The sequence below is a fragment of the Meriones unguiculatus genome, chromosome 9 (assembly GCF_030254825.1).
Source record: "Meriones unguiculatus strain TT.TT164.6M chromosome 9, Bangor_MerUng_6.1, whole genome shotgun sequence".
NCBI classification, from domain to species: Eukaryota; Metazoa; Chordata; class Mammalia; order Rodentia; family Muridae; genus Meriones; species Meriones unguiculatus.
The window spans coordinates 84829312-84845511 of record NC_083357.1 but is presented as its reverse complement, the minus strand read 5'-3'; the positions used below and the strand labels follow the sequence as shown (position 1 = coordinate 84845511).

General features: G+C 35.9%; 1 non-coding gene across 1 annotated transcript; it reads left to right on the top strand.

Annotated features, from left to right (window-relative positions):
- Positions 1-15684: 15684 nt before the first annotated feature.
- On the top strand, positions 15685-15815 carry LOC132656693 (small nucleolar RNA SNORA17). Its single transcript, XR_009594408.1, has one exon. It is a non-coding gene; the product is annotated as a small nucleolar RNA SNORA17 (small nucleolar RNA).
- The last annotated feature ends 385 nt before the right edge of the window (positions 15816-16200 follow it).

Below are 16200 nucleotides of genomic sequence, written 5' to 3'. Positions count from 1 at the left end.
TGTTGGTCTCTTTTTGGAACTCCTGTCCCTTCCAGGTCTATCTATCTCCTCCTTCTTTAATAAGATTCCCTGCACTCTGCCCAAAGTTTGGCTATGAATCTTACCTTCTGCTTCGATACCTTGATCAGTAGAGTCTTTCAGAGGCTATCTGTTGTAGGGTCCTGTGCTGTTCCCTGTCTTCTTCTGCTTCCAAAGTCTATAGCATTAGTGCTTCTGAATGAGGATTGAGCACCTTCCTTAGGGTCTTCCTTGTTGTTTAGCCTGTTTAGGAGTATAGACTTTAGTATGTCTATCAAATATCCACTTATGAGTGAGTATATACCATGTGTATCTTTCTGCTTCTGGTTACCTCACTCAAAATGATCTTCTCTATTTCCTACCATTTGCATACAAATTTCATGATTTCCTTGATTTTAATAGTTGCATAGTATCCCATTGGGTAAATGCACCACAGTTTCCATAACCATTCCTCCATTGAGGGACATCTAGGTTGGTTCCAGCTTCTGGTTATTATGAATAGAGCTGCTACGAACATGGTTGAGCAAATGTCCTTGACACCAACAGCACAGGCTCTAAGATCAACAATCAATAAATGGGATCTCATGAAACTGAAAAGCTTCTGTAAAGCAAAGGATATTGTCAGGAGAACAAAACATCAGCCTACATATTGGGAAAGGATCTTCACCACTCTTTATCTGACAGAGAGAAATATCCATAATATATAGAAAACTTAAGTTAAAGAGCAACAAATGAAGTAATCCATTTAAAAAGAGGGGTACAGAGCTAAACAGAGGATTCTCAATAGAAGAATATTGAATGGTAGAGAAACTCTTAAAAAAATGTTCAGTGTCCTTAGTCATCAGGGAAATGCAAATCAAAATGACTCTGAGATTCTACCTTACACCCATCAAAATGGCTAAGATCAAAACTCAAGTGACAACACATGCTGGATAGGATGTGGAGAAAGGGGAACCCTCCTCCATTGCTGGTAGGAATGTAAACTTATAAAACTACTTTGTAAATCAATCTGGAGTTTTCTCAGAAAATTGGAATTAGTGCAACCTCAAGATCCAGCTATACCACTCTTAGGCATATATCCAAAAAGATGCTCAAGACACTATGTTTTAATAAGGTCATGGTATTTTATTTTTACATCACACTACAACTATGCTTAAAGTTGTCTTGTCTAATTTAGTAGATAATACATTTTGATCAAAACTGTCTGGATCCATCCCCCACTCCAACTCTGCCTCTGTTTCTATTCAGAGAAAAGCAGATCTCTAAGAGACAACAACCAAATAGGACAAGACAAGATACAATAAGACAGGGCAAATCCCTCCTATGGAGACTGGACAATCAAGGGAAAAGTGTCACAAGCGAATACAACAGGGTCAGAGAAACACTCAATCTCACTGTTAGCAGTCCCAGGCAAACAGGAAGCTAACAGTCACAACATACACATGGAGGACGGAAGACGTGGTATAGACACATGCAGATCCCGTGTGTCACACTTCAGTCTCAGTGGGGAGGTCAGGTTTGGCTGATGTCCTCCAACCCCTCTAACTCCTAAAATGAGTTTCAACTTGTAAAATTGTAACTAAAAAGATATTTTAAGATTCTTGACGGTTTTCTCTAATTTTTAATCCATTTTCTGAGAATTTTATTTTAATTTTTATTTATGTATTTATTTATTTATTTTGAGACAGTGTTTCTCTATGTAGCCTTTGTTTGTTTGGGACTCTCTATCTAGATCAGGGTGTCTTTGAACTCAAAGATCTACCTGCCTCTGCTTCAAGGGTGCTGGGTCTAGAGGTGGGTGCGACGAGGCACCAGGACTATGGAGTCCTTGAGAATTGTTTCCTGTGTACACTTAGATATGTTTCATTCACTGGAGTATGGTCAACAAAGGGCTAAATTCTTAAAGAATATTGACTGTCCCTTTCACAGTAGACATCAATTGCCAAGAGATGCTCAGCTAAGTGTCTGACTTTGTAACCTGCTCACCTCTTTGTGCCATGATTTTGTTTGGCTTGAGGTTGTCCAGGTCTTATGCCTGGTGTCAACTGTTGTGAGTTCACATGCACAGCTGCCCTCATGTGTCAAGAAAACATATCAGAAAGTATGTAGTTAATTTTTCAACACATAAAACTTTCCAAGATACAATTGCAAAGAAACTGGAGTTAGAAAATATCTCAGCAGGTAAAAATTCATTCTGCAAAGCCTAATCATGTGAGTTTAATGCCAGGGACTCCAATATATATTATAACCAAATATATTAATAAATATGCTAAATATTTCTGTAAACCAATGATTACTACAGCATTATTCACCAAGCACCATACCAACTGATACATATACTATGTATTTATTTATAGGTTGCTAATACCCCTTAATTAAATTATAAAAAAGCAATAGATCCAGAGAGGTTATATATAGATGATGGAACTAGTTGGTGGGCACATGGATCTCCCTGGAATGGACTTGGGCAGGGAGGATGGCAACAGGATTTGGTACAGAGAGCAAGGGAGTTGGAATTGAGGAAGGAAATGCAGCTACAATGAAAGACAGCTAGAACTGAGGGGTATCTTAGGGATATTATGGAAACTTAGTGCAGTGGGAACTTTCTAAAATATATGAAGGTGATTATAATGAAGTTTCCAAACAGAGTGATCTAGTCCCAAGCGGCCAACTCTTGTCACCAAATGAAGCTTGCAGAACTGGTTTGGTTACTGCTGGTGGAATTTTGCCCAAGCGGTGTCCATTAGAAGTTAGCAAACATCCAAGGCTGGTTCCATGCTCGCTGAGAACTGACAGCCATGCCTCATTGCTGGACACAATACCTGTACAACTCCCGAACATAGAGAGTGAGCTAGTGCCTGACTAGAACTTCCATCCCCATACCATACTGCCTACGACAGGGAAAGGTACACTGCAGGCTAACACAAATGAAATTTAAACACCAAAATCACTACAAAATCTTTTATGTACGCTCTGTTCTGCTTACACAGTATGCTAGTGCAATGGAGGCACAACGCTTGTGAGAGAGCCAAACAACATCTGATTTTACTTAAGGTTCACCCCAGGTAAGGAACTTATATCCAATACGGTGTGAGTGTCCAAGAATTAGAGACTAGAGAGCTGAGAGACTTAGGATGGAAACCAACAATACTGTCTTAAAAAGAAAGAAAAAAAAAGTTGATGGCTTCTGGTGATGGTGGGGTGTGGAAAGACTCAGTTTCCCTGACGTGGCTAATCACTGGGAGTTTGACCATGCTCCAGTGAGCATACAGGGAACACAAATTAAACATTTTTCTTGGTCTTTATTTTGAAGAAGGTCATAGGGTAAGTAGGTGGGCCAGGAAGAACTGGAAAATAAATGTGATTGGGATACATTAGGTGAAATTCCTGATTAATCAATAAAAATAATATGTTGGGGGAAAAAAGAACAATAAAATGACCCTAACGCTATTTTCCTATGTTCTTAGATCCGTGCCTTATTCAACCAGTTTCAGAGAAGTTTCCTCCTGGAGTAGATAACACAGACAGAGACCCACAGCCAGACATTATGCGGAGAGTGAGACCTTGAAATGCACAGCTATAAATAAGAAGCCTCTATCAAATCCTTCCTCTCAGAATTCAGGGAACCCATCAGAAGATAGGGCAGAAAGAGTGTAACAGCCAGAGTTAATGAGGGACAGCAGGAGAAGAAGACCATGGAAATCAACCCAAAGCTCATATGAAGTCACAGAGACAGACGTAGCAAGCAGAGGGCTGACCGGATCATCCTCAGGTCCTCTCCATATGTATTATAGTTTTCACTTTAGTACTTTTATTAGGCTCCTGAATGTGTGATTGAGTCTTAGAAAAGACCAATCCCTGTGCTTCTCTTGGGACCCCTTTCTTAAAATTGCCTTGCCTTGTGAAATTTTAATGTAATGTTTTATTGTTGTTATTATTTTGATTTATGTTATTATAATTATTTTGTAAAAAGTATTTAACAGATGGATGAAATAAATTCCAATATTTTTAGCACAAAATGACTTCAGTTAAAATTATACAAAATTAATTAAATATACTAAGATATTGATTGTGAAATAGTCTCATTACAATCATTGCTATGTGAGTTAATACATATTGCTAATTATCTATGTTAAGTCATTGTATAATATATATATCAAAGGTGTGAAATAAACACATTATTTTTCTTCTTTAAAATAAAAATGAATAAGTAAACATATATGATAGCTACTGACTGAGATAGCCAGCTTGGGCACCCGGCAACATATCATCTGTTAAAATGGAGAGTTAGTATGTCTCATGTTCATTCACTTCACAAAGAAAGCTGTTTGCCTAAGGTGAAATCCTGAGAAGAACTGCTGAAGAATCAGAGGATAGTCTGCTTTGGAAACCATAACTAATATGGCAATAAATGTTTTCCAAGGATGTTCTCTGACACCAGGCACATTTTGGCAGAATACCCATTGAACACATTACTATCAAGGCATATTAATGTAACATACACATTCTGAAGTTAATACTAAACTTTGCCAAAATGGTTCATTATATTGCCTTAGGGTGCTTATAATGGCGCAATCCTAGACATTTTATTTAATTTCTTCTTTTTAAAAATTTAAATTTAAATTGTTCATTTAAAACTTGAATCATAATAATATTACTCCTGTCCGTCATGAATGAGCCTTGGCAAAGTTTTCAGAATGTCATTTATTTTTTTTACATTCATTTTAAGAGAAAGAATAAAACTATTGACTTATATTTATATATTGCAAAATATATTGACCATTATCAGTAAAAAATGATGCTCTTACTTATCTTATATGAGGCAATTATTCATGTTTTACTGCTTTTTTATAAATTTTATTAAATTTACCATGTGAAGAATAGATTAATTAACTTATTTTCTTCAAATATATTTATTTCTACAGAACAAGAAGTTAATTTCATGTTTTCCAGGATAGTTTCCTGGTCATATGCTATTTAGAAACCATTCAATGGAATATTTTTGTTTTTTCCAGACAAGGATTCTCTGCACAGCCTGCCTCAAACTCAGAGATCTGCCTGCCTTTACCTCTCAAGTGCTAGGATTAAAGAAATGCACTACTATGCTCTGTTAATCCCACAGACTCTTTCCTATAAAAAATACCAAAAGAAACTTGTATTTGGTAGAAAAATATAAATTTTTGAAATTATATTAGGTTGAACATAAACAAATGAAATATACTTTCATTTATATACATGTAAGAAAAGATTCATTTCTACCCTGTTTCCCAAGTGCAATACTATCTTAGGACATCACTGTAGCATTGATTTTCATCCCCTTTTCTATTGAATTATGCCTTCAGGGTCCAGTACACTGATAGAAAAAGACAAGGATATGTTCTGCTCTCTGATGTGTGAAGTAGTAGAATTCAGTACACTTAGTTAGCAATGCCAATAAAATTCTTATCTATAATCACTGGCACACACTAAGATGTTATTGCATATTTTCATACAAGATGGTCTCTGATTTTCTGAATTAACCTGTGGTCAATATTTTTATTGGACTATTTGATTTCCAGTACATCAACTCCATCCAAATATTTTACACATTAATGTTCACAGTAAAACTAGATTTTATTCTAGAGATAAGAATCTGTTGAAACACAGTTGTTAATCCAAAACAATGAGTCCCCTGAATATGCTGACTTTCCCTCTGAGACAGCATCTCAATACTATTTTACTTTTAGTAAGTGTTTTTCAGACCATTAGGTTGAATCCAATTTTTGTGGTCTTTCAGAGAATTCTGCACCCTGCACCTTCAAGGTTCTCTGGTTTTTATTTGATCTTACTTAAGACTTAGTATAACTATCTTTGAATCACAATGAGGAATAGTTTATGACCAATGCAGCAACTGATACAAGGCATAAGTCACAGGTTTTTCTTCATGTATATAAATGTTTGAGATAGTAAAATGTTAGGTGTCTCATTCAAAAATCAATAAATTATTTTGCACAAATATATTTTTTTCTTTAGAATTCTGTCAAAGAATTCTATCCTAACTAGAGTCCAGCAGCTGTTTTAGTAATTCCTCTTACATTGTTTAGTGGTGTTAAGTGCTAGAACAAGTTTTCACGAACTACTTTCCAAGTTCATTACTTATGTGAACGCATTTTCATTTTATGTTCAATTATTTCTAAAAACAAAAAGCTTCCTGGAACAATATGTACAATTCTATTTAATATTCTTCCTTTACACGAGATGCTGACAAATTTGTGTCTCAATATTTTAGGCATATTTTATGTGGAAGAAAGAAAAAGCATACATTTTAGACACTAGGCATCAAGGGCTTGCTCATATTTTCATTTCCTATCTCTCCTTTATTCTGTAACTCTTTCCTTTATCACTTCTTCATTCCCTCTAGCCTTTTCTTATGCTTTCCCTAACTTTCTTTGTTCTCTACTTTCTTCCTCCCCACTTCCTTTCTGTATATTTATTTAAACATTTTAAATACATACATCAAAAATTTTATTGCAATAGGCAACATATTCATTATAAGCTTCAGGCTTTATAAAACTCTGTAAATTCGTGATCTAACTAGAAGTTTACCCTCAGGGAAAAACTGATTTTCGTCTTTGCTTTACCCAGATTGTGGCAAACAATATTTTATTATTTTCTATGGGTATGGTTACTTTAGATACCTCACAAAAACAAAAATGTACAATATGCTCTCATCTGTGATTGACTTATTTGAGATAGTCGAAAATGACTTTCAATGAGTATAAAGTCATTGTAAATTGATTAACTGACAATCAGAGTTGAAGTACTTATTATGATTTTACTTAGACTACAAATAGTTCATTGTTCTGATGATGGCAAGTAGTGGCAGCTATCCACCGTTTCTACGGTAAACTACATGTATTCTGCAGTGCGCTCTCTTGCAAAGCTTTGAATTTTAGCAGGGTGAATATTTGAACTATTTATTTCACTAGCATTTTCAACATAAAATAGATACACCATGCCTAAATCCTAGAAAAAGTCAAGAAGTACAGGCAGTGTAAATTTATGACATGTTAATCACATATATTCTACAAAGATTAAGGAAATATCCAGCCCCATACCAGAGTCCTGACAATGCTAACATTGGGAAGCCCTGTCTAATGGGATAAGCTGTAGTTAGACAAACACACACACACACACACACACACACACACACACAGTGAGAGAGAGAGAGAGAGAGAGAGAGAGAGAGAGAGAGAGAGAGAGATTTTAAACTTAGTGAAAATCATGCTACAAAAAGAAAAGTAGAATTTGGACTACAGCAGTTGTCTGGTGGTCAGAAAGCTGAGAAACAAGTATTAAGCTAGAAGGACATACTGTCCTTTATGAACAAAGGAAACATTTAATCTGAGATTAAATCACAGTTTCAGAAAAGGAAAAAAATCTAGAAATCATAGAGAATTATTTCCTTATCATAAGGACTAAACACAGATATTCCAACATTTACTGCACTAAAACTCAAAATTATGAGGCATTAGCACACTACCTCTTCCTCTCTTGTACACAAAATTTTAACAGCAGCTCTCCCATTCCTCATCCTTTTTTTTTTTTTTTGTATTCTGAATGTGTTATGGTTAGATAACTTTCCTCAAAAGTTTATTAAGAAAGAACATTTGTAAAGCTACACATACTAAAAGTCTCCTCCTAATGCACTGATTTATGTAAGGGTGTGTCTGAATTTTGATATCCTATACAATGAAGCACTTTGTAATTCACCCGGAATTTGGAGAAAATTTATTTTCCATTATTAACAATCAATGAATTAGGACAACCAGTAATTCTAGATGATCATCTGTGTTTTCTTCCTCAATTATTCATATACTTGTGAAATTATGTTTATGCAATAATAGGGTTTTTTTTGCATAATCTGTACTGGATAGGTTATGTCTACTTGACTCAATCTAAAGTTATCCAAGAAGTGGGAGCCTCAATTAAGAAATGTCTCTATAAATCAAGTTGTAGTCATTCCTGTAAGACAGCATTTATTTTTATTTATTCTTCCTTCATGCATTGCTTTCCATCCACCAATGCTTCCTCTTTCCTTTCCTTGAAGCCCCAACCCCACGCCATCATCTTTCCATTCCTTCAGAAAAGGGTAGGCCTCCCAGAGATATCAATCAAACATGGCATCTCTGGTTGCCATAAGACTAGGCATGACACCTCATATTAAGACTGAACAGAGCTTAGACTAGACTCATGCAGGCTCCCTACTTATTTTTTTAGTCTCTGTGAGCCCCTTTGAACCCAGGTTTGTTGATTCTTTGGGTTTTATTGTGGTGTCCTTGTCATTCTGGTTCCTATAATCCTTCCTCTTTCTCTTCTACAGAATATCCAGAATTCCAAAGACCTAATGTTTGGCTATGGGTCTGTGCATCTGATTCCAAGAGTAGTTGGATGGAGCCTGTATGATATTGATTATGCTAGGCTCCTGTCATGTATGTCTCTTTGGGCCTTAGTTTAACTCAGAATGAATCTTTCTTTTTTTTAATTAAAATTTTATGTTTTTATGTTAATTACAGTTTACTCACTTCATATCCCAGCTGTAGCCCCCTTCCTCATTCTCTCCCCATCCCACTCTCCCTCCCTCATCTACTCCCATTCCCCTTTCAAAATCCACTGATAGGGGAGGTCCTCCTCCCCTTTCATCTGACCCTAACTTGTCAGGTCTTCTCAGGAATGGCTGCCTTGTCCTCTTCTGTGGCCTGGCAAGGCTGCACCCTCCTCAAGGGAGTCTGTGATCAAAAAGCCCACCACTGAGTTCATGTCAGAGACAGTCCCTGTTCCCTTACTAGGAAATCCACTTGATTCTGAGCTGCTATGGGGTTCTAGCATGAGAAGGGATTCCAGGTTATATCCATGAGTGGTCCTTGGTTGGCATATAAGTCCCAGAAAAGATCACTGGGCCCAGATATTTTGGTTCAATTGTTCTCCTTGTGGAGCTCCTGTCCTCTCCAGGTCCCAATATCTCCCCCTCCTTTCATAGAATTCCCTGCACTCTGCCCAAAGTTTGGTTAAGACTCTCAACATCTGCTTTGATACACTGTTGGGTAGTCTTTCAGAGGCCCTCTGAGGTAGGCTCCTGTCCTTTTTCCTGTTTTCTCCTTCTTCCAATGTCCATCCTGTTTGTCTTTCTGAGTGAGGATTGATCATCTTACCCAGGGACCTCCTTCTTGCTTAGCTTCTTTAGGTGTACAGATTTTAGTACGTTTGGGGATGAGCCTAGAACTCATTGTCACAAGAGACAACTTCCTGAATAAAACACCAACAGCACAGGTTCTAATCTCAAAAATCGATAAATGGGTCCTCGTGAAACTGAAAAGCGTCTGTAAGGCAAAAGACACTGTCCTTAGAACATAACAACAGCCTACAGATTGGGAAAGGATCTTCACCAACCCTATATCTGACAGAGGACTAATATCCAGTATATTTAAGAACTAAATGTCTTCCTCATTTCTGGGGGTCTTTGGGATGGATTCCATAGTTTCCATTGTACTAGGTTTCTACCTCACACTCCAAATGCCTCCTAATTCCAGTCATTTTTCTGAGTATCTTTCCTTACTCCCCGCATCTGTTCCCTTCTATTTCCATCTCCTCTCTGCACGAGTCCACCTGTGAAATTTATTTTATTCCTCTTTCCTAGGGTGATACTCTTGTCCCCTCTTATATCTTCCTTGTTATTTAGCCTCTCTGGGTCTGTTGTATCTAGCACGGTTATCTTCTACTTCACATCTTATATCCAATTATAAGGGAGTACATACCATGTTTTATCTTTCTGAGCCTGAATAAACTCACTCAAGACTATTTTTTTAATAGTTCTACCAATTTGCCTGCAAATTTCATGATGCACTGTTTTTTTTTTTTTTTTTTAACAACTGAATAATACTCCATAGTGTAAATATACCACATTTTTTGTTAGCCATTCTTCATTTTAGGGACATCTAGGTTGTAGAAAGCTTCTGATTATTATTAATAAAGAAGTCAGAAATATAGAAGGAAAAAAGAAAGCATCTTCAGCAAGGGGTGCTGGTCTAACTGGATCTTAGTACGTAGAAGAATGGAAATAGACACATACCTATCACCCAGCACAAAACTCAAGTTCAAAGGTATCAAAGACCTCAACATGAAACCAGATACAGTGTACCTGATCAAAGAGAAAGTGGAGAATAGTCTTGAACACATTGGCATAAAAAGACGACTTCCTGAACAGAACATCAATAGTGCAGGAACTAAATTCAACAATTATTAAATGGGACCTCACGAAACTGAAAAACTTTCAGAAGACAAAAGACACCATCAATAGGACAAAATGGCAGCCCACAGAATGGAAAAACATCTTCATGTACTCCATATCTAACAAAGGGCTAATATACAAAATATATGAAAAACTCAAGAAAGTAGACATCAGCAAACTAAATATTCTAATTTTCAAAATGGAGTACCAATCTAAATAGAGAATTTTGAACAGAGGAATTTCAAATAACTGAGAAACACCTGAAGAAATGTTGAGTATCCTTAGCTGCCAGGAAAATACAAATCAAATCGCTTTGAGTTTTCATCTTAAACCTGTCATAATAGCTAAGATAATACAAAACAAAATAAAAAAAAACAAGCAAACAAAAAACAACAAAAAAGAAAAAAATCACAAAAAGTGGCAACTCATGCTGGCAAGAATGTGGAACAAGGGGAGCACTCCTCCATTGCTGGTGAGAGTGCAAACTTGTACAGCCACTTTGAAAATGAATATATTGGTTTCTCAGAAATTTGGAAATTGACCAAGATGTAGGACTCCTGGGCATATCCCCCAAAGACATTCTACTCTATCACAAGGATACCTGTATATCTATATTCATAGTAGCTTTATTTGTAAGGAATTTGTCTTAATCAATGACTGATAGTGGAAAGCTCAGCCCATTGTTGGTGCTGTGCCATCCCTGGGCCAGTGGTCTTGGGTTCCATAAGAAAGCAGGTTGAACAAGTAATGAAGGCCAAGCTAGTAAGCAGCACACCTTCATTGTCTCTGCATCAGCTCCTACCTCCAAGTCTCTGCCCCATTTTAGTTCCTGTGCTGACTTCCTTCCATGATGAACAATGGTATGGAAGCATGAGCTAAATGAGGTCTTTCCTCCTCAAGAAACTTTAGTCATTGTGTCACATCACAGCAATAGCAAACTTAAGACACTTAACCCATTTCAACATAAACTATTACCCATTCCAAACTGGTACCCACTGAAACAGCACATAGAGAGTAATCTTACTGTATTAATTACCAGGAATCTGGGCACAATTAAGCCACTCTCTGTCAGAAATCTGGTAATATCAAGAATTAATAAAATACATGGTGGTCTGGGCATTATGTCTTAAATATTGTCCAAGTGAATTCATATGGTGTTTGACAGTAATCAGTGTCTCAAAAACTTTTGGACTGCTCATCTTTATTTTCTGTAGAATTCGTCCATTTCCTTTTCAGATTGCTCTTCTAAATTCTTGTAGTAAATAATAATTATCATTATTATTGTGGCTTTACATTTACAGTACCTGGCTAGTAAGAGTGCAGACTTCACATCAAAACTAAAGGAAAACCTCTGTCCCCCTACCACTGGGTACCTTCTTGTATTAATTTTAATTAATTATATTTCACTTCTTTAAGCCCAAGTTCTCTCATCTGAAAAATAGTTATGTATACAGAGCTCCAAAAGAAATTACAAAGGTTAAACATAAACATCCAGTTTAAATGTTAATATAAATTACTGCCAACACCAGGTAGATGCTAAGAATACAAAAATATTAATGTACCTTCTGATATAAAATGAATACAATATTCTATGTGAAATGTCAAATATTATGCATGTAAGCTCCTAAGTTATTAGAGAATTAAATTGTAGGACAAGGAATATCATCAGTATCAATTTTCCTACAGTTTTCTTTCAAGTTGGCAGAATTAATTTAACATTTTAAAACTGAAATATGTTACAAAATTATATTACTATCTGTGAAAAACAGACAAACATAGCCATATATATTGCATTCAAGAAAAACTTCACTGTTTGAGTCACAGAGTATGGATATGTTACAGTTTATTCATAGACATTTGTGTATGAGAATATGAGTAAATAAAGTATAATTGTAACTTGTTTCATAAACAGTCAATTTCACATTACTTGAGGAAGGGAACTATCTCTACAATATATTATTAGATTACAGAAAACAGCAGTGATTTTCTACTAATATTACATGCAAGAAATTCAATTTATATGAAGTCATAAAGACTTTAGAAAACTAAATTACTCATGAAATGTACAAAGTAACTGTGTTTAATGATTCACATGAAATTTAAAAGCTTGTTATCCACTGTTACTTCTAAGCAGTTTATCATGCAATTACTGACAACACATAATACCAAATATCAACTAATACATTCCAAATTATTACTCTCATATTAAATTATGGAACAAATAACTAAAATAAAAATTATTTTGCATTTAAGTTGTAACAGTTTACTATAAAATGTATTTACTCTCAAAATTATAAATTGCATGATTAATAAATATTTATCTCCTCCTAATAAATTTATTCCAAAAATGGCTCCTTCCTAGTTACTATCCAGTTTGGAACATGTCCAAGAAAAGCAAAATCTTGGAGAAGAAGTAATCCATCATCAACACTCATGCTCTCAGTTTGAATTTAATTATTTTTCTGTATATGCCAAAAGCAGGTAGGTAGTTTTTCTAAGTTGGAGTATTGAAAATATTTAAGAAAACAATATATTCATTGATAACATTCTTCCATTCCCACATTTTAAGAATATGTTTGTAAACCATAAATTTATCTCCATTGTTGTCAAACAAACTAAATTCAGTTATTGAACACATAATCACCCTAATCCCTAAATAACTGCACCCAAATTAGATCTACACAGAATGAGATTGGATTCCATTTGATTAATAATAAACTATTTTCTTAAAATGTTGTCATCACTGTCTCCTAGTCAATAATAGATTATGCTGATCATATGTGTGTGCATATGTAGAGATCTGTGTACATATCAAGTGTACATTTTCCAAATCAGAGACTCACATACATGTTACACTTCACCTTTCCACACTTTCAAACTCATAGATTCCGCTGTGGAGACAGGACTCTGCATTTGTGTTTTGATGTATGGCAGGAATATAAAAATGGCTCACATTTCAAATACTTGTATTCATTTTGAATTTTTGAAGAAACTTAATGCCAACTGACTCTCAGTGTTTCTGAATATATTCCAGTGAGATTTCTGGACTACAGTTTGCATAATATCTGACATTCCTCAGAACTTTCGGCTGGTAGCTAATGGTAATAATATCCCATGTGTTCTCTTGAGTCTTTTCTTTAATGACTGTGTTGATTTAATCTCCACTAACTATGCATGAGAAGTCCTTTTCTGCAATCTTCCCAGCATGTGTTTTGTCTGTGTGGTAATAATCACTGGCAGGTGAGAGATGTTTTTCTTTGCTTTGCTTATTCTTCATTTTCTAATTATCAGTAATGATGAATATCACTTTATATTGACATTATTTGAACAATTTTAGGGCAGTAAGTACTCAAGCCTTTAGCTGATTTTTACTTAGTTTAATCATTTCCTTGCAGTTGACTTACATTTCTTAAAATGTGGATGTATTAGCCATTTAAAGCGTGAATTATCATTGCCAATTTTTATTTCTGAAACAAACTGTGAAACTTAGGTACTTTTAAAGCAGAAGAAATTTATTTTTCATAGATCTAGAGTTGTAAGATCTGCAGTCGTCTCTTACTATATCAGGGTATGATCAAAGCATGAACATGTTTGTTGTCTGATGATGTCTGTTCAACAGAGTCCTTGCCTCTTCTTTTAGGAAAGAGAAATGTTTCTCATATATTACCAGCAATCAAAGGGATAAAAAAGGAGTGAAGAATATATAGAAAAGTTTTGTTTTTCACCATGGAATTATTGTATTTTTTAAATGTGCACCTCAAAACTTAGTAACTACTTAATACTTCTAAAAATATTGCATATGTATAAAAATAGTTCAACATGAATGTAGTGTATTCATTCAAGAAACACTAAATAAACATCATTAAAATATAATTTTCTTCATTACAGGTGTACATGTACTAAGGGTGTGTCTGGATCCCAGCCAAATCATACTGTTATCCAGAGTGACTGCATTCCAGCCAGATTGCATATTCCTATAAGTTCTTTGTATGTGCTCCCTTTCCAGAGAAGCTGTTTCTGAATTAACATTTCTCTTCAGGTGCTGCTAAAAACAATTATCATCATCTCCCCCTTCTTCCCCCTTTTTTCAGGTTTTGAGTGTCATCTTAGTTTGTGTCCTATCACTCTAGTAAACATTTTGCCCAAAAGCAGCATAGGAAGAAAAGAGTTTATTTGGGTAAGTTTTCATCTTACAGTCCTTTGAAAGGGAAGTCAGTGTATAAACTCAATGTAGGAACCTGGAAGCAAGAACTGAAGCAAAGGCCATGAAATAGCACTGCTTACTGCCTGCACTCCATGATTTTTTCAGGCTGTATTTGTCTAGGACCCCTTAACATCTGCTCAGTGATGGCACTGCCCATAGCAGTAGCTGGGCCAGTCTACTTCAATCATTAATTGAGAAAATGTTCCACAGACTTGACTACAGAACTTGGATGGCAAGTGCATTTTTATTGGACGTTCCGTCTTCTCAGAATATTGTAGCTTACACCAAACAAACAAAAACAGACAACAAAAACTAACCAGGGCATCAGAAAACTTAGTATGTAAAGTTTAGTATAATTTCGCCTTAAACCTACCGGAGATTGGGATTTTATACTGAGAAACATTTGACTAATTCACCGTACTAACTGCAGGTCTGTAAAAGGTTCCCCTTTATTTTTCAGGTTAGTAGGTAGCACTCTCATAAGAACAGTTTCCTTTTTTGGCGGGGTGGTTGCTTAGGAGTCCATCCTCTCCTGGTTATTAGTATTTCTTCAACTGTGGTTGTCATGTATTTCTTTACTTTCTGTTATATATTCACCCTTGTGCTTGTTCTTATTAAATTTAATTAATCTTTGTTTTTTCTGATAAGTGAACTTAGGACTTTGAATATGCAAGGCAGAGCTTCTACACTGAGCTTGATACACAGTTGCTTTTTTTTTTTTTTTTTTTTTAATCTTGAGAAAACTCTGTAACCTTGATTTTTGGCAAGCTAACCTATTACTTCCCTGACTTTTATTTCAATTAATTTCCAGGGATAATTATCTCCCCTTTATTAACTTTTGGCTTAGTTTTCCCACTTATTTTCTAGGTTATGTGGTATAACATGAAATTGTTTACTCACAATAGTTTTGTTTGTAGAGAATTTGTTGTGAATGTTCTTCAGAAATGCAAATGCATCACAGTTCTGGGTAAGCTCTTTACAGTTTTCTTTACTTGAAATCCCATTTGTTTTAAAATTTCTCTTTCATTTCTCCTTTGATTCTTATTTGTTAATCACAATTACAGGCTCTAAATTTAACACACACACATATTTATTTCATGTATGTATATATTCATTTCATATTATATATATATATATATATATATATACCTCAAATGAAACCATTATGGTTTCATTTTATTTAAAAATACCAGACCCTGCCCCTAGAGGCATTGTAGATGTGGCTGCTGTGTCACATGTGAATCAGTAGGTGGCAGAGAAGAGATAAGCTATGTCTGCATTAGAGTTCTGACCTGTAAACACCTGACAGATTAGTAGCCTAACACCCCCCCCCCCAAACACACACACACACACACACACACACACACACACATACACAAGAAAAGGAAAACAAACTTGGGACCACCACCAGTTTGGTGCCAGGGGACGCCAACACGGAGCTAGTCTGAGACCACCACCACTCTGGCACCAACAGGCCCTGATGTGCTGCCAGGACTGGAAGCAAGGCAGGAGTGAGCCTGAGGCAAATGACCCTCACAAGGGGCCTCTCAAATAGGCAAGGGAGAGCCCAAGACAATCGGGAAAACTCACGTGGACTGGACAGGGCACTAGCCTGAGATGAACACCAGTCACCAGTCCAGAACTGTGCAAGCCTAGGGCAAGGGAGAGCAGACCAGACTTGAGGTGACTCCTGCCTGGGCCTGGTGCCATA